The sequence below is a fragment of the Pseudonaja textilis genome, chromosome 3, assembly GCF_049901715.1.
Source record: "Pseudonaja textilis isolate UNSWEBS1 chromosome 3, rPseTex1.2, whole genome shotgun sequence".
NCBI lineage: Eukaryota > Metazoa > Chordata > Lepidosauria > Squamata > Elapidae > Pseudonaja > Pseudonaja textilis.
Genome location: NC_141992.1, coordinates 101,371,656 through 101,389,593, shown reverse-complemented (window position 1 = coordinate 101,389,593; position 17,938 = coordinate 101,371,656). Strand labels below are relative to the sequence as shown.

At 41.4% G+C, this 17,938-nt stretch overlaps 1 protein-coding gene across 3 annotated transcripts in view; it reads right to left on the bottom strand.

Moving 5' to 3' along the window:
* Nucleotides 1-14,006, bottom strand: part of RC3H1 (ring finger and CCCH-type domains 1) — a 73,651-nt gene extending 59,645 nt beyond the window's left edge. Inside the window, exons 1-3 of one of the 3 annotated variants that reach the window (XM_087930480.1) lie at nucleotides 13,788-13,983; nucleotides 9,131-9,250; nucleotides 7,831-7,917 (exon numbers count right to left, since the gene is read on the bottom strand). The gene's annotated coding sequence lies outside the window, so the exon portion shown is untranslated. Of the gene's footprint in view, nucleotides 1-7,830; nucleotides 7,918-9,130; nucleotides 9,251-13,787 lie in introns of all 3 variants that reach the window. The other 2 variants (XM_026703341.2, XM_087930481.1) reach the window with 2 other exon arrangements.
* Nucleotides 14,007-17,938: the final 3,932 nt, after the last annotated feature.

The window sequence follows — 17,938 nt, the reverse complement described above, 5'->3', positions numbered from 1 at the left end:
CTAAGGAATGCTCGGATACGAGGATGGTGTGAAAGCGAGCCAATATTGTCACAGGAGATGACGGTTGATAAAGCTGCAACCTGTCTTCTCAAGGTATTAGGGACTTGTCCTTTATCTAGACCCTCCTGCATGAAGGCTAATATTTGAGCGATAGATGGAGAGAGTGGATCAATGAGCGATTTGTGGCACCATCTACAGAAAATATTCCAAGTGGCATTATATATCCGGGTGGTTGAGGGCTGTCTTGCTGCCAGAATGGTATCAATGACCTGATTGGAAAAGCCTTCTTTCCTTAAACGGTCCTGCTCAACCTCCCGACGGCTAATTGAAGCCACTGAGGATTTGGATGCTGAAGGGGTCCCTGAGAAAGCGAGATCCTATCTGGAGGGATCCTCCAGGGAGGGGCCACAGATAGGTTGCGAAGGTCAGCAAACCACGGTCTCCTGGGCCAGAACGGGGTAACCAGGAGAAGTTCCGCCATCTCATGGATCAGCTTTTGGATTACTTTGGGGATTAACGGTAGTGGGGGAAATGCGTATAAGAGCCCTGTGGGCCAGGGACACCGTAGGGTGTCGTGATTCTCCGCCCCCTGAGCGGGGTACCTCGAGAAGAATCTCGGGATCTGGGCATTGAGCGGTGATGCAAATAGGTCCACCAGCGGGTGGCCGAATATCACTGATGCCTCCTTGAACAGTGAGGGGTGCAGGCTCCATTCTGACTGGTCTACAGTGGACCTGCTCAACCAGTCTGCCTGAATGTTTGAGACCCCCGAGATGTGATCTGCCCTGATGGATAAGAGGTTGGTCTCCGCCCAGCGACAGAGACGCTCGGCCTCCCTCATGAGCCGAATGGAATGTGTGCCCCCGTCTGTTGATGTGCGCCTTGGCTGTGATGTTGTCCGTCAGAACCAGGACGTGACGTCCCCGCACTTGGGGGAGGAAACTGCGCAGGGTATACCGTGTGAAGCTCCAGCCAGTTTATATTGCACCGTTGCTCGGTTGCTAACCAAGTGCCCTGAGCTGAGAGTGAGTGGATGTGGGCACCCCATCCAGATAGGCTGGCGTCTGTTGTGAGGGTGACCCTCTGGGGCTCCTTGAAGAAATGACCTTTGTTGATGGCGGGTCTGGTCCACCAGAGGAGGGATGCGAGAACCTTTGGAGGTACCTTCACCACAGCCCTTGAGTTGCTTCTTCCGGATCGCTGATATGGCAGCAGGAACCACTGAAGGGATCTGGTATGCAAATGGGCCCAGGGAATGGAAATGCATGAAACCAATTTGCCAAGCAATTTTGACAAGTCCAGTAATGCCCCCTTTTTTGCTCGTCTGATCTCCCTGACCGATTTCTGGATGCCGAGAAATCTTTCAGGAGAAAGGAAGACCCTTCCCTTAACTGAGTCAATCACTGTTCCTAGGTGTGCTATTCGAGTGGATGGAGGGAACTGGCTCTTTTCCCAATTCACGAGGAGGCCATGGGCCTGGAGAACCGAGAGGGTAGTCCTGGTGTCCCTTTCTGCATGGTGTTTGGAAGGAGACAGGATGAGAATGTCATCAAGATAACAGTGAATGTGGATGGGAAAATTCCTAAGGTGAGCCGCTAAAGCCGCCAGAACCTTGGTAAAGGTCCTCGGGGCCGAGGCCAAACCAAAGGGAAGGGCCACATATTGAAAGTGTTGACCGTTATAGCAAAATCGCAGAAATTTGAAATAGGATGGCCGAATAGCGATGTATAGGTATGCCTCTGAGAGGTCAATGGAAGTGAGCCAGTCTCCCTTCCTGGTGCCCTGGAGGATAGACTGTAGTGTGTGCATCTTAAACTTATGCCGAACAATGTAACAATTAAGCCTCTTCAATCTAGTATGGGTCTCCAACATCCGGAGTGTTTGGGAACTATGAAGAGGTGAAAATAAAACCCCCTTCCTTGTTGCGAGGGTGGGACGGGCTGTATAGCCTTGTTTTCAATGAGATGTTTGATAGCGGCTTCTATTACAACACGCTTGGTGCGGTCCCTGGAAAGAGATATCATAAATGCTCCGGTGGGGGGGACTGAAATTGGAGGGAGAGGCCGAATTTGATGGTGTCCCTAACCCAGGCATCAGATGTAGATGATTCCCATTGGTCGGCAAAATATTTGAGGCGTCCGCCAATGGGATAGGGAGTTAAGGGATTATCTTTACTTCCTGCGCCCCGGAAGGGCCTCCTGTAGTTGGCACCCCTTCTGCTCCTGTCACCCGGGTCGGTTCGATCCTGAGGTTGGACCGGCCGAAAGGGCGGGGCTCTCTGAAACCTGGGAGAGAAAGGTGTCTGATAGGAGGTTCGAAAGAAACCCCTCCGAAAGGGCTGGGATACTCTGGAATCAGACCTGTGAAAGAGAGACGGAAGAAATTTTTTCTTATTTCGGCTTTCCATTAATAAAGGTTCAAGGGCCGGACCGAATAGTTTGCCTCCTGAGATGGGAGCAAAAGCCAATTTTACTTTGTGTTTAACGTCTGCTTGCCAATGCTTGAGCCAGAGCAGACGACAAGCTCTAACCTGAGATGAGATGGCCTTGGTGGCAAATTTAACGGAATGGAAGGTAGCGTCGGCCGCAAATTCTGCTGCCACCGTAAGCTTGGCAATGTCCTGGTGTGCCCTGGTGTTGGATAGACAGACACGTTGCTTTAATTGACGGAGCCATCTAATGGAGGATCAAGTAAAGAAGGATGCGGCCGTGGCTGATCGAATGGTCCAAGCACCAGATTGATGTGCCTGGTGTAGCGCCATTTCGGCCCATTTATCCTCTGGTTTTAGAGCTTCCAGAGCGTCGCTTGGGGTAGAGGATGACGCTAACCCCACTATGGGCTCGTCAACCTCAGGAGTCTCTAACAAGGTGGAAAACTCCGCATCGAGATTAAAAAATCTCCTATCCTGACTGGAGGGGGTGGGAGGCACCCGTGTTGAAGCCAATTGTTTCGCTACCAGGTCAGAAAAAATGGGCAGAGTAGGAATAACTTCGGCCTCCACGACCGGTTGTTTGAAAATGGAATCCTCTGGATCTCCAGAGGCTGCTGGGGAAGTATCAGAGGGTGACTGAGACATCAGACCAGAAATATTTTTTGCCTTGAACAATAAGGACTTGAACAGGCGGGGTTTGAACAAGCCTACGAAGGCAGGCTGGTCAGGGGTAACACCCTCGTCCTCTGAAATTTCTCCTTCCATTGGTTCCACCTCTGAAAGAGGCTCAGAGTAATGTATAGACCCCCTATCAGATTCTTCCTCTTCCCTGAAGAGTTCTAGGCCTGCTTCCTTTTCCTCCTCCTCCTCCCCTTCTGGAAAGGGGATTTCCCTCTGGGGAAGTACCTGACCATGGTGAGGTTCCGGTCTGGGGAGAGATCTGCCAGAAACGGATTTGATGTCAGGGACCATCGTTTGTAGGTCTGGCCTGGCCATCTGTTGGAGACCTTCCGCGATTCCTTGGCGGATAGCCATCTGCATCCATTCTCGTATCTTGTCTGGGATCAGGTCTGGGGATGGTTCTTCTTGCCGTAGGCCAGCAGCGGTCAGAGTAAAAGTAGCCTCAGGTGTCCGGGTGGCTTGAAGGCTCTGAGTGGGCGAGCTGCGCCTGGAGAGAGAAAACTGGTCTGGAAGAGGGTGGGGTTGAGTTGAGGTAGATGGGGTGGGAAGAGTAAGTACTGAGGGTACAGATTGTGAGTCCCTTGATCGTTTATCAAATTCCTTCTCTAGGGCTTTGTGGCGCCTTAAGGCATCTCTCTGAGAAGCTTTGGATGATTCCTTAGCCTGCCTGCGCAAATGGTGTGTTTTGGATTTGGCCTTCAAAGAAGGTCCTCTGGGGTTGTCCTCTGCCATAATAAAAGGGAAATGTAAGGTATGATAAGAACCAAATAAGGCGGTTGGCTCGCCTAGGAGTTCGACCTACAACAAGGCCGGATATCCTACAGTTGTACCACGTCCCCCTTTTGGAAAATTTTTACTTTTATAATAATAATAATAATAATTATTATTAATAATATGTATATGTGTGTGTGTGTGTGTGTGTGTGTATATATATATACACACACATACACACACACACATATATATATATATATACAAAAAGGGAAAAAAATATGACCAATTAAGGTCTAACAGTACCGGAGTAATTTAGGGTTATTCCCAATTGAAATAAAATACTTGAGAAATTAGGAAAAAAACAAAAGGATCAGATTAGCCAATAAGCCAAATGAACGCTGAAGCCAAAACAGAAATTGGGCCTCCTGTAGCAGCCCCCCAGACAAAATGGGTGGTACTAGTGCTGCCTTGTACTTCGCCTCTGAGCAGGCTGCGGGATAGCCAACAAGTAACAATACTAGGCAATAGGGCTGGGAGCCACAATGCCTAACGATCAAAAAGGCTCTAAACAGGCCTTCCGGTCCTACCTTGGGCCTCTAAACAGTCACCGCAGCAAAGTAATCGAAAAAACAAAATGGCGGCCAGCCATGAGGCGGTGCCCAAAATGGCGGCCGATAGCCGGCGCGAGAACTCAGGGACGGGAATTAGCCTCCTCAAAGAAATTCAATTTAAAAGGAAGTAGAACGAAGGGCAGAAAGGAGGAATAGCTCTCCTTCTAATTAAGGCATTCGTGGGGGGAAGGAACAACGAAGCGTGGAAAACAACGCGCAATAAAGGAGCTGCTGCTTGAGAGCAGAAACGGCAGGGAGAAATGGAGGGGGGGAGCGAAGGTGCTGCTAATCCCCCATTTCTACCCCCCTTGAGGGGTGAAAAAACGCTCCTCTCCTAGGTGGAACAGACCAGTTGCACAGGGGCTTAGAAATGAAAAGGATCAAACCTGAAGTAAAATTTCTGAGTGTTTTTTTTTTTTATCCTGAGTGGCCAAGGAGCTTTGAAACGAACTGCCTGTCTCTTGCGAGGCTGAGCTAAAACTGGGGAACGCTATGGAGGAAGTCACGTGGTGGAGGAGGAGCGTTCCTCAATTAAAGCTCAGCCTGTGAGTGCAGAGACTGGAGCACCTCCCACTCTGGATGCTCAGAGCAGCTCGAGGGAGAACGTCAAAATTTAGAAATGTTTATAGAATAGGTAACATTTCAGGGAACTAAAGTTGAAAAGGGTACAAGGAAGTAAGAGTTGGTATGTTGATATGTTAAAAGGAACATGGAAATTTGAGTTGGTATGGTAAATACGTTAAGGAAAAAAATAAATTGCATGCTGTGAGAATGGGTCATTGAGGATGGATATTATATTGAGGAAATGTCAACTCTTTAATAACCACATATTATTTCCTAAAATGATATGTTCTGAATCTGATCCTTCAGATATTCCAATAATGCACTTATTGCCACTATAATTGAATTGATATACCTTGCCGATTGTCCTTTCTCTCTTTCCTTCCACCTTTCTCAGCATTGTAATTTGTAAAATTCTCCAGAGCACTAAGTCTTCTCATAATGTACATGAAGTATAATAACTTGAACCTGCTAATTTGTGCCTTGAGTGATTTGTTTGATTACCATTGTTATTTGTTATATTTGCTTCCGAAAATATTCCTGGAATATTTTCTGCTTCAAAGATCAAAGGCATCAATACTATTTTTGCTTCCATTCTCACAGATTTGTCAAATATCTAGTAAAGAAGGTGACTTGATCTATGCACCCCATAAACTGCATAAAACTATACAGCACTTCACAAGTTTTGTTCACTGAAAAGATTAAGAATCAGAACTCTGCCATATGCCTTCCCAAGGAGAATTAATCAATGATCTCCTTAGCTTTTTAAAACATTCTCAGAGTATTTATGGTTTTTTATTATTTTTCCTTGGATACTACATTTTAATATTTGTTTCAAGTTCATTTTTCAATGCATCAACATAATCCAATAATTGCATGTCCCAACAATGCAAATAAGTTTATTGGAAGCTTTTGGTTAGACTTTTTCACTTCTAAAACAATACATGCAGCCCTCAACTTACAACCATAATTGAGCCCAAAACTTCTGTTGCCAAGCAAAACATTTTAAAGCAAGTTTTGCCCCATTTTATGACCTTTCTTGCCACAGTTGTAAAGTGAATCACTGCAATTGTTAGTAACATGGTTGTTAAGTGAATATGGCTTTCCCATTGATTTTGCTTGTCAGAAGGTCGCAAAAAGGATCACATGAACCTGAGACACCACAGCTGTCATAAATAGAAGTCAGGTGCCAATCTTCTGAATTTTGATCACCTGACCATAAGGATGTTGCAACAGTCATAAGTGTGAAAAATGGTCACAAGTAACTTTTTTCAGGGTATTGTAACTTCAGTCACTAAATGAACTGTTTTAAGTTGAGGAACACCTGTATTCCATTTCCATTAAAATTATTTGGCATTTTTTCTTCCTCTTTAAATGTTTATTGCTCTTTGATTACATTCTCTGCAACTTTTAAATCCATCAATCCATCCTTTTATATATTTATAAAAGCGAAATACCACTCACGCAACATCACAAAATCTCCAGAACCGTAAAGCCTACAAACTTGAAATTTGGCATGTATGTTCCTCTTGGCTTCTAGGTGCTCACTAAGAAAGGATTTTTCAAAATGACCATCAGATCATTAGTATTTCTTAATGCAGTAATTAACACACTCTGATGCTAAGGAGTTCTACTCCCTCTCCCCACGTGAAAAGAACTCTGTTCCCACTGCCAGCTGCCTCACATTCCGTTACCTTAGTAACTCCACAGCCATTTGCACCACTCAGGTGACCCAAGGACACAGACAAATCTTCATGTTGCCTCAAGGACTCTCTAAAAGGATGCAAACTACATTTCCAAACAGTCAGAGCTGAAGAAGCTCCTTGGAGAGAAGCAAAACATTTTCAATGAAAAACCAGAAAGTCCAGTTGCCTTCTGGAAAAAAAAACACCTTTGGGACAACACTTGGAGTCTTGTATCTTACAACAGTTAGATAGATAGATAGATAGATAGATAGACAGACATAGACAGGACAGACAGATGATGGCTAATTAAAAGGAACGGAAAGGGGAAAGAAAAGGAAGGGAAAGGAAAGGGGGAAGGGAAAGGAGAAAAGAAGGAAAGGAAGGGAAAGGAGGAAGGAAAGGGAAAGGAGGAAAGGAATAAAGAAGGACAGGAAAGGAGGAAAGGAAAGGAAAGGAAAGGAAAGAAAAAGAAAGAAAATTAGTAAAGAAGGAAAGGAAAGGAAAAGAGGAAAGAAGGAAAGGATGAAGGGAAGGGAAAGGAAGAAAGGAAAGAAAAGGAGGAAGGGAAGAAGGAAAGCCCGGGTTCCTGCATAGCCCGATCACATAGTTTCGTTGCGAAGTACCGGTATCCAGCTAGTAGCTTATACAAATCTTTTTTCACCATTTCTTGTAGAATTTTCTTATATGTACTTTTCCAAACCTACAACCTCTTTATCACACCAGAGGCATCTTCATTTTTATTTCCTACTTCAAATGCTAAAATGGCATTTTGTAATTTGATTATTTTTAGTTAGTTCCAAACAATTTCCATGTTTTTTTTCTTTATATTCACATCTCATTATGTCTGACGTGACTCTTCAAACAGATGCACAATATTTCATACAGGAGCATTATTTTCTTGTTTTTAAAATCTCATTTCTATCACATTTTTCTGTTTTATTCCCCATCAGTATTTTTCATTGTAACTATAGCAACAATAAAATATCTACATTCAGAAACTCATTTTGTTTGTATCTTTATTAATTTTTTCCCAATTTTCATCACAATCAGACCAATGATGCTTTTTGATTAATTCCTTTTCCATAACGGATTTATATTTAAACTATGTATTTGAAAGTAATAGATATTTTTCTAAGTAGATACTTACCAGTCACTATTCCCATTCATGTTGGGTCAAGCAGCCCAATTACTTTTCTTATCTGATATCATTCATCTAACAGAATATTTTTTTCTTCTGGGAAAAAAGCACAATTTTCACAAAATTCATAGCTGATTCTTTCATTTGCTCTGTCATTCATAGTACCTCTAAACCCAGTATGTCTATTTTTTTCCTTGAATTTTATTTGTTAATTTACAGTCTTCACAATTTTCTCCTCCCACATTTGAAGTAATGATCTTCCATGGGCCAAGGCAATCACCAGAGCGGCCAATAGATACAAATCTGTTTGCCATCATTATTATATCCCATTATTTGAAATAATGCTTTTTAATTTACATAATTCTTAGTTTTAGTAAAGTAGACAATCTTATTAGCCATAGTCATACCCATGTAACATGTAATTTTCCCTGATAAAGATAAGAAAAGTAATGGGCAATTTGTCACATCTTGGCCAATTTGCAAAAAGAGCAATCAAAACCTAGTTTTATCAGAATCAGGCTAATGCTGCCCTACATTAAGCTAGGAAACTTAATCCTAAAGACAATTTTGCAAGTAAAGAAATAGTTGCCCATATCTATCAGTTAGGAGGAACATGCAGTGTACTGACAAATGCTCCCAAAATAAACCAGAATAGTGACTTAGAAGGCCTGGCAAATTGAGGAGGAATGAATCAAAGGCCTGTATTAAATTATGGGAGTAAGGTTCTATTCAAACAAGTTAAAGGCATTTACAGAGAAAGAGCCATAGGCTCAAAGTACTTATTTAGAACCAGAATAATCTAAACCAGGGGTGTCAAACTCCATTTCATTGCGGGCTGCATCAGGGTTGTGTTTGACCTCAGGAGGCGGCATGGCCAGGGTAGGTGTGGCCAGCTCATCATTACTCATGTTGGGGTGCTTGTAGTGTCCAAAGCGCTCTGCCAGTGAAAACGGGCTCCGAAGCTCCATTTTTGGCTGTGACAGCCTCAAAATGACCTTAATTTTTGCTGGCAGAGGCATCATGGGCTGGTCCTTCACTGTTTCCAGGGCAGCCCCGCAGGCCAGATCTAAGCACCCTGTGAGCTGGATTTGGACCCCGAGCCTTGAGTTTGACACCCTTGATCTAAACAATCTGGTTTATACATGGATGTAACCACCATTACAACAGAGCTTCACAGGAAACGGACCAGGAATTTTTTTTTAAAGAAAAATGTAACATTGCTAATTATTTTGATACTTGAGATCATGTCAAGCTGCATTAGAGTTACATTGAGTTGTGCATAAAATTTAAGAATCATTTAGTTAAATACCTTTTTAGAGAACTTGAAGTTAAGCCATGTTCTCCATCAGGTAGATTAACGTTTTATGTAAATTGAAAAGCAAAGATATACAAGTAGAGCATTGACCATCTAGTTGTAAAATGTAAGTATCTGTGAGACATAAACAGTAATTATAATAATAATAAAAAAAACCAGGTGGATCAGTGACTATTTTTCCCCAATGTCAAACTTAATACAGGCATTCAACATAGCCCCCATGACACTTTTATATGGTATCCACTGACCCTCATAATTAAGTAAAGAGATATTGTTTAAAAATTTGTATCATGGCCAAAGGAATCTTATGTTCAGTTCTCAAAATAAAATATTTCTTGCCTATAACACAAGCATATCAAGCTGAGGCTACTTCTATCTGGAGCAATTCCCTCAGCCAAATCACATAACTCTTTTTAAGTTAGAAAGATGAGTAAAAATAAGATCATTTAAATAAACAACTGATAGGGAAAGAATTGATGAAAACAAACTTTCCTCACTGTAAATTGCTTATTCAGCCATCTTGTGTTTTGTTCTTGGTGGTAAAATGGATGTTTTTTTTTCTTTATAGAATCTTTACTAGGAAATTCAGAAGCTCACAGGAAGTTCAAAAGATCAGTGCATGAATCTAAAGAAATTACTAAGTGGAAGAAAGCTAGTCATTATGATAATTATAAACTCAGTGATATCACATTTTATTGGATAGTAAATTTAGAGAGGGAGACTGAAAAGACAATGAGAAGCAAAACTAAATGTACAAATGTTTTTAAAATGTTGCATTAAATAGCAAAAAAAAAAAAAAAATCCTGGCAAAGTATGGTTCAGATTTTGCTAGCTCTTATAGTACACTTAAATCAGCAAATACTGTATAGCTACAGATAACATAGATATTCTAAAATTACAACATCTAGTGTCTTAGAACAGAGTGAAAACTTCAAGTTTATACAGAAATAGAGTCAAAAGATTCAAAGTTTCAACTGAATATTTCTGAAATAAAATGTGTGTCAAGGTGGTTACCTTGATGATAGCCCCCTACCTCTCTTTAACTCAGTGGTCGCCAACCAGTGGGCGGTGAGAAAATTTTGGTGGGCTGCAGAGAAATCTCACCCCCAGAGCACCCCCCCCCAGGCAATTAATTCAGGCTGCGCAGAAACACAAGGCTGCGCCACCCACATGGCCCGCAGGAACGCTCCCCCACCCACTCACTCCTTACCCGGCAAAAATTGCCTGCTAAACTGCTATTTTTTTCCTTTTTCCTACCATCATCTGTTCTGCTGTGCCAGGAGATTTAGATTAGCTAGGAAGCAGGAAATGGTTGGATTTCTTGCTTTCTAGCTAGTCTTTAGATCTTCCGCTCTGCTTTTAAGCACAGCTGAACCTCTCTTAGGACTGTAGGTTCTATTATTCAGTGCAGACTCATGGCAAGCAAATTTGAGAGACTGAGGTAGCCGATGGCAGATAGATCACTGAATGATTCTGTGAGCGACTCAATCTGCCTGCCTGCTTTGCCTGATTTTGGGTAAAAGTTGTTCGTTTTTAATAAAAAAATTCAATATTTACATACATGGTGTGTTGTGAATTAATTTTGTGAGTTTGCTTGCAAGCAAATTTTATGTGACAGACTGAGCTTGCCAATGGCAGATAGATTTCTGAATGAATCTGTGATTCTGTGAGCAACTCAATCTGCCTGCCTGCTTTGCCTGATTTTGGGTAAAAGTTGCTCTTTTTTAATAAAAAAAAATCAATATTTATATAAATATTTATAGTATTTACATACAAGCCATGCCCAGCCAATCCCATGACCACCAACCCACACCCACAAATTAGGCCATGCCCACAGAACTGGTTAGTGGTCACTGGGATTTAAAATTATGAGCTTGGTGTCCCTGACGTCCAAAAGGTTGGTGACCCCTACTTTAACTCATTTTAAAATGATTTTGTGCTATCAAGACATTGTTTATTCCTGGCAACTGCCTGGAATGGTTCTACAGTTTTCCTGACATGATTTCAGAAATGGTATGCCTTTGTCTTCTTGCTAGGGCTAAGCGAGCTAACTGACCCAACGTCACTCAGCTGGCTTCATGGCCAAGGTGGAACTAGTACCCATGGTTTCCCGATTTTTAACATGTGTCAAATTATTCCAACCATGTTTGGATTTTATTGTCTATAAAATTTATTTCCTTAAACTAAAATCTCCCTTGACCCAAGGTCAAGTTAGTAAGTTACCTTGTACTGTACAATGGCAGACTAAAGTTATGTACTGATCTGTATAAAATGATACACTATTATACAATAGATTTGTGGAGTTTTCTTTATAATTGGAAGCTAAAATGTTGAAAAGTGCTTTGAGCAGTGTTTTTGGATAGAACCCCAAAACGTGCTTGAGAACATACATGTCAAGACCACCTTCCTTTCTTGAGACCATTCTTTGTAGTAAGTAGTGGTATAGTATCTGGTGTAAACTTTACTGGCTATAGGACTGTGATGGCAAACCTATGGCATGTGTGCTGGAAGTGCAGGGCCACTTTTGCCGGCACGCAAGAGGTCGCCTGGAAATGCTCCACTGTGCATGCGTGTGCGCGCTGCCGACCAATAGCTGATTGTCGGGTATTTGGCGTGCATGTGCAGGGGTGCACAGGAGACACATGCACATGTGCAGAGATGTGTAGCGCCCATGGGGGGAAGCGCGTGCATGTGCAGAGGCATGTGGGGGCAGTATGCATTGCCTTTTGGGTGCTGGCATGCGAGCGCGCACGCATATTTTTCAGCACGGGAGCCGAAAAAGGTTAGCCACTACTGCTATAGAAGATACTTCTTTCCATCAATGTTAGTCTGCCTTTCAAATTAAAATTCGAGTATATTTATTTATATAATGTATATACAATTACAGTTAGCATACCTCCAACCTAAGATGTTAGAAAGGATCTTATAGCATCTTAATGTTTAGATTATATAAATAATAATAATAATTAGCTGTTAAGGCATCAGGCTAGAAAGTTGGAATTTTCATGTCCCCCCTTACGCATGAAACCCAGCTGGGTGACTTTGGGCCATTCATTCTCTCTCAACCCAACTCACCTCAAATGGTGGTGGTTGTGCAGAAAATTGGAGGAAAGTGTGTTGAATATGTTCACTGCCTTGAGTTATTTGTAAAAGTAATAAAAGGCAGAATACAAATAAATATTCAGGAATTATACCAGATGTAGTCCTGAAACTTTTGTACATTGAAACGTCCCACCAAAAACACCTTAATCATTAATAATTTAATTAAATTGTTAATGTAATCAGAAATGAGACTTCTTTTTCCACTCTATTATTATATCATTAATGGCTGTTTGTGCATTATAACCTATTTCAATGACATACTGATAGATTACATTTGATTTGACAGCCAATGTCATAAGAGTCACTTCATATGAGGTAGCCAATGTTGACAAAAAATAAGTCACTTTTAAAAATGGGGAAAAATTAAGAGAAAAACAAATTTTATAGACCTGTAGATATTTATAGTACAAATATACTTATGTACAAAATAGTATGGACTATTCTCAAGATGTCATTTCCTGCTACTCTCCCAGTTTTTTAAAAAACATTGTTTTTGCTAGATATAAAAGCAGTAGGCTATTTAAATCTGTATTCCTCATTTCCAGTCAAATAAATTTTTGCTGTATTTTCTTAACCACAACACATATTTGATAAATTCAAAGAAGCAGAACTTCTCCAAAGATTTAAAATTCCATTTCACTTTTATTCATCACTTATTTTTCTGGTTACAAACTCAATCTACCTGAGAGTGTCTTCAAAATATGCGGGGAAGAAAACAGAATTCAGTAAACTGCAAAACTGATTTTAAAAAACTGTTTTAGATCTTAGGAAAAGCAGAAAATGGACCAACATTAATCTTTAAAATATACAGTGGTGAATTCATATTCTTCCTTGTATGTACTAAACAAAATTGGAAAATACGATTGATGGAGGAACGAATCAACTCATAGCAATGTACACAAAACGACAAGTTGTACAGGTATAAAATCCCAGCCCTTTACACTAAAGAAATTCTGACTCTTGGAAAAGGGGCTACTCCTAATTCCAAGCACGGAACTCGACACATGCAGGGAGATCCTATGTTCAAGTTTTAGTTAGGCTTTCAACCTAGCACATATATCCTAGGAATAGGAAGGCAAGGAACTGATTTATGGCACCAGCACTTCTCACTTAGGTCCATGAGGTGAACGCCCAAGCAAACTTGGCCAGGATTATCAATTTAATAATACAACAAATCTAGTACTCTACTAAAGAACCCGTTTCTTTCATCCTCCGGCCCAGAATACAGAGGAAGCACGCAAAGACATTCCCCTCCCAAGGCTTCCAACATCGGACAGTTTCCCCTGCTCGGTTTCGAAGGCACCAGAGCGGCAAGCGGCAGAAATCGAGAACGGCGGAAGCCTGAGGCCTACAGAACCACATAAAGGACAGAAAAAATGGAGGAGGGGAGACGTAGAACAGAGAAATAGATACTCTCAGGCGCATTAGAAAGCCGAGTTTCCTTCACAGAAAAACAGGCGCCGCCGTTTCTCTTTCTTTCCTCCTTCCTTGAGAAAAAAGGAGGAGGCCGCAGCCTCCGCCCTATTGTCTCCCGATCCGAGGAGCTCACCTCACGACGGCGGCAGCAGCTCCTCTCAGCTGCGGACTACGGCCATGGCCGTCACGCCTACCTCCTCCTTCAACAGCATCGAGAGTCGGCCGACCGCGGCCTCCTGCCCCAGCCTTTGGCCCTCTGCTGCTGCTGCTGCCACGGCTGCTCCTGCAGCAGAGGCCATCTTGGGTGCCTCTTTGCTTGCTTCAGCAGCAAAGCCTTCCTCACTGCTAATGCAATTGCTCCCTGGGCCTCCCCTTCCTGCTCCTGGAGGGGTGGAGCAGTCCTAGACTCATCCTCCCGGCTCGCTTCTGGCGTTTGTTTCCTTCCTTCCCAAAAGGGGAAGCGGAGGAAATTAGACTGGAAAGCTCAGTTCTTTATGCCCTAAACGAAGTAGGAGGCTGAACAGAAAAAACGCCTGCCATTTCCCGCATTTTGAAACGATGTACAATCGACAATGTTTTAAGAGCGTCGTCTCCTGTATACCTACTAGAGCTCAAAACCTGTTGAATGTAAGGTGCTTCCTCCCGGAGAAGAAGGGGACTTCTTGAATAAATCCGCGCAGAATTCGGTTGTCATTTTGTTAAGCTATTCGCTGCATTCTCAGTGAAGCCTTCATAGAGCCAGAAACTGCAGCAAATGGTGAATTTCTATCTCTGCATAACCACAGAATACAGCAAATGGGATCGGCGTAAGCAATATGCCTTCGGATGTTTTCATCAGGCAGGCGTAGAAAAATAATATAAATAACAGAAACTAGCTCTATCATAATCAGATGATGCTTCTGGTTTGTTAAAATCCTGGCGACCGCTATAATTAGCATTAAAGGGTTTCCTAATTCTTCGGTGCTATCTGGCATTTTGCCATTCAGATATTTAAGCCTTCCTGCTGATGGCATCTTGTAATGTAGTTAATGCAAAATGCTAATCATTATCAAGTGTTATACACAGGAATAATGATAGTAAGTCAAAGACATTAAGGCTGTAAGAAACAAAAAGCAAAACCAACTTTACACCATTGCTATTCAATATACATTTTAGTACCTTTCAATTCTATCCCATTTATCTGAGGATTTCACCACTCCATCCGACCATAAATTTTTCACTCTTCTTTTTTCTTCATTCATATATTTATTTATTTTTATTTATTTCTCATAGATTATAATGACCAAACCACTTCACTTTGTTTCATTATGGCCATTCACTTTGTATTCAACTCATTCAGCATCTTTTCAATCTTGATGGTATTTCCTCTAGGTTTACCAGTAGCTCATTCCCACTAACACAACCAACTCTTCCACATACTGAAGTGGGTTGAAAAGATGATTTAATATGCGTTTCTACCATTTCCATGATGTAGAAAAGATGTTGAGACTCTAGAATGCAGAGAAGAGCAGCAAAGATTATTGGGGACTGGAGGCTAAAACATGAATGATTGCAGGAACTGGTATGTCTAATTTGATGAAAAGAAGGACTAGAGGTGACGTGATAGCAGGGTTCCAATATCTTGGACTGCCACAAAGAAGAGGGAGTCAAGCTATTCTCCAAAGCACCTGAGGGTAGGACAAGGAACAATGGGTGGAAACTAATCAAGGAGAGAAGCAACTTAGAACTAAGGAGACATTTCATGTCAGAACAATTAATCAGTGGAACAACTTGCTTCCAGAAGTTGTAAATGCTCCAACACCGCAAGTTTTAAAGAGATTGGATAACCATTTGCCTGAAGTGGTTTAGGGCTTCCTGCCTAAGCAGGAGGTTGGACTAGAAGATCTCCGAGATCCCTTCCAAGTCTGTTGCTCTGTTCTGTTTGGAAATTGCACCTGCTTCAAATGGCCTGTAAGGAGGTCAAGGAGTTTTCCTTTCACAATGCAATTTCCAGGGCTTTCAGAAGAACTACAGTGAAAAATAAGTGATCAGTGAGTGACGGGATGTGGGGAAGACTGGGTGGGATCCAGTGGAGTGGGAAGCAGACCTGGCATAGTGAGTTAGGGAGAGAGGAGTGATACAACATCCTTGTGATTAGTTATAAGGGTGAGTGGATTGCCAGGTGCTGGAATTTTATTCACATGACTATGCGGGCATTGTAGCAGTCATAATGTTAAAACTGGGTTGTAAGCTTTTTGGGGGTCCATCATAACTCCAAAACAGTTGCTGAGCAATTGGACATATGTTGAGGACTACCTGTATACCAGGAGTGTCAAACTCGATTTAATTGAGAGCCACATCAGGATTGTGTTTGACCTTGGAGGGCTGGGGTGGTGGGGCATGATTGGGGTGGGCGTGGGTCATGGTGGGCATTTGACACCGACTCAATATGCATTTTTTTCCTTTTGCATTCAAAACAGCTATTCCAGACAAAGGTAGATTTACTTTCTGGTACAGTCTCAATTCCATAATGTAGAGATTAAAGACATGTAGAGTCCCTGGCTGCTATGGGGCTTGAATCTTTTGTATAGAAGCAGAGCATAAATGAACAGACAATTTATCCAGATGTCTCTAAAATTGTTTGTCCAACAGTCCATCAATCTTTGCTACTACCTCTGACACAGCCCTAGAAGAGGACTTAATATTAGTAATATACAAAATTGATATACTACCCAATTCCCAATGATTCTGGATGACTCACAACAATACAGAAATTTAACAAATCAATCACAGGTAAAAGATTAAGATAAAAGATGACAAACTCAGTGATAGTAGGGGGCTCACTCTCATCAAAGACCTGGGCAAAGAGCCAGATGTTTTTGGTTCTTTTGAACAATAGCCATTCAGACCTTGGAGGGTACCTAGATCTAACTGATGCTGCTAAAGACAAGGTGAAGAAGGTGCTGTCTGCTGCAGCACTCTGTCAGCCAAAACGGGCCAAGGAAATTGATGTATCTTCTATGAGCTTCTATTTAGAAAATGATTTGAAAGATGATATAGACACCTTGCTGTACTGGGGCCTAGTCAGTTTTGGCACAACTGTATTTATGTCATTATGCTGCTGCTAAATTATTTAGATGCCATCTTGGAGAAGAAAAAAGAACAAATGTTAAATGAATCAAATGTGAAAAATTAGATCAACTTCAGGAGGCAGAGTCTCAAGGTTTAGATACAATACTTATCTCAGTAGTTCAAAGCTTAGTATGTGGTTCTCCTTATCTGGCCAGCAGAGGCACTGCAGGCTGGTCCTTTGATATTTTCAGTCCAGGCCTGCGGGCCTTGAGCTTGACACCTCTGTTGTATACTTTATGATAGCTACATTCCTGTCTGCAAAATATTGTAATTCACTAAACCATGTTCATGATAAATTAAACCAAGGAATTAAATTAAATCAAGGAGTTAAGCTTGTTATATGTACAGAATAACCCTTGAGTAACAAGGATATGCACATGGAAACGTTTATGAGAATAGTTATGAATAATTATCCAGCCACACACAGATACACTAAATTGAGTTAAAATTTACTTTAAGAAATAGCACAGTCCAATAAACGGTCCAGGTCATATACGTAATTACAGTCCAAAGAATATCCAATTACAAAATCTTACCGGTTGCCTTTGTCATTTCCAGTAAACAAAAATATCAAAGTATAAGCACAGCAACAGAAAACTTAGATAGCAACAGAATGTCAGAGATACAGAATGTCAGAGAGAACAAGCCATGATCTCTAGTTCCCTCTTATGGCAATTCACAATACAATCAACCAATCGGAACATAGTACAAATCAATACAGTAACTTTGTCTTAAAGCTACAAACATACATTGTTGGTTTATATATTGCCAACCCAACTAATTGGTGGACAGATTCCTAACAAAGCTAAGCCAAAGTATGTCAGGATACCTGAGATTTACTCCAAACTTCAGATTAGAAAATACACAATAAATTATATTTCTTTTAAACAGTGGAATTGGCTAAGTAAAAATGTATGCTTCTGCCAATTTGGAGAGTTGAATATGTCATAAACATAAATGTAAGCTGAATGTAATAGATGTAGGTGTACATATGGATCTGAATGTAGCAAAATCATACCTTTAGGAATGAATGGGTGATGAATGAATATATCACAATACAAAAGTGAATGTCCAGTACAAATGAAAACATTGAGATGATAGGTGAAGAGAGAAAATGAAAGTATGAAGGAAAATGGAATGGATTGACAGTAACAGAAAACTAAGAAAATCACA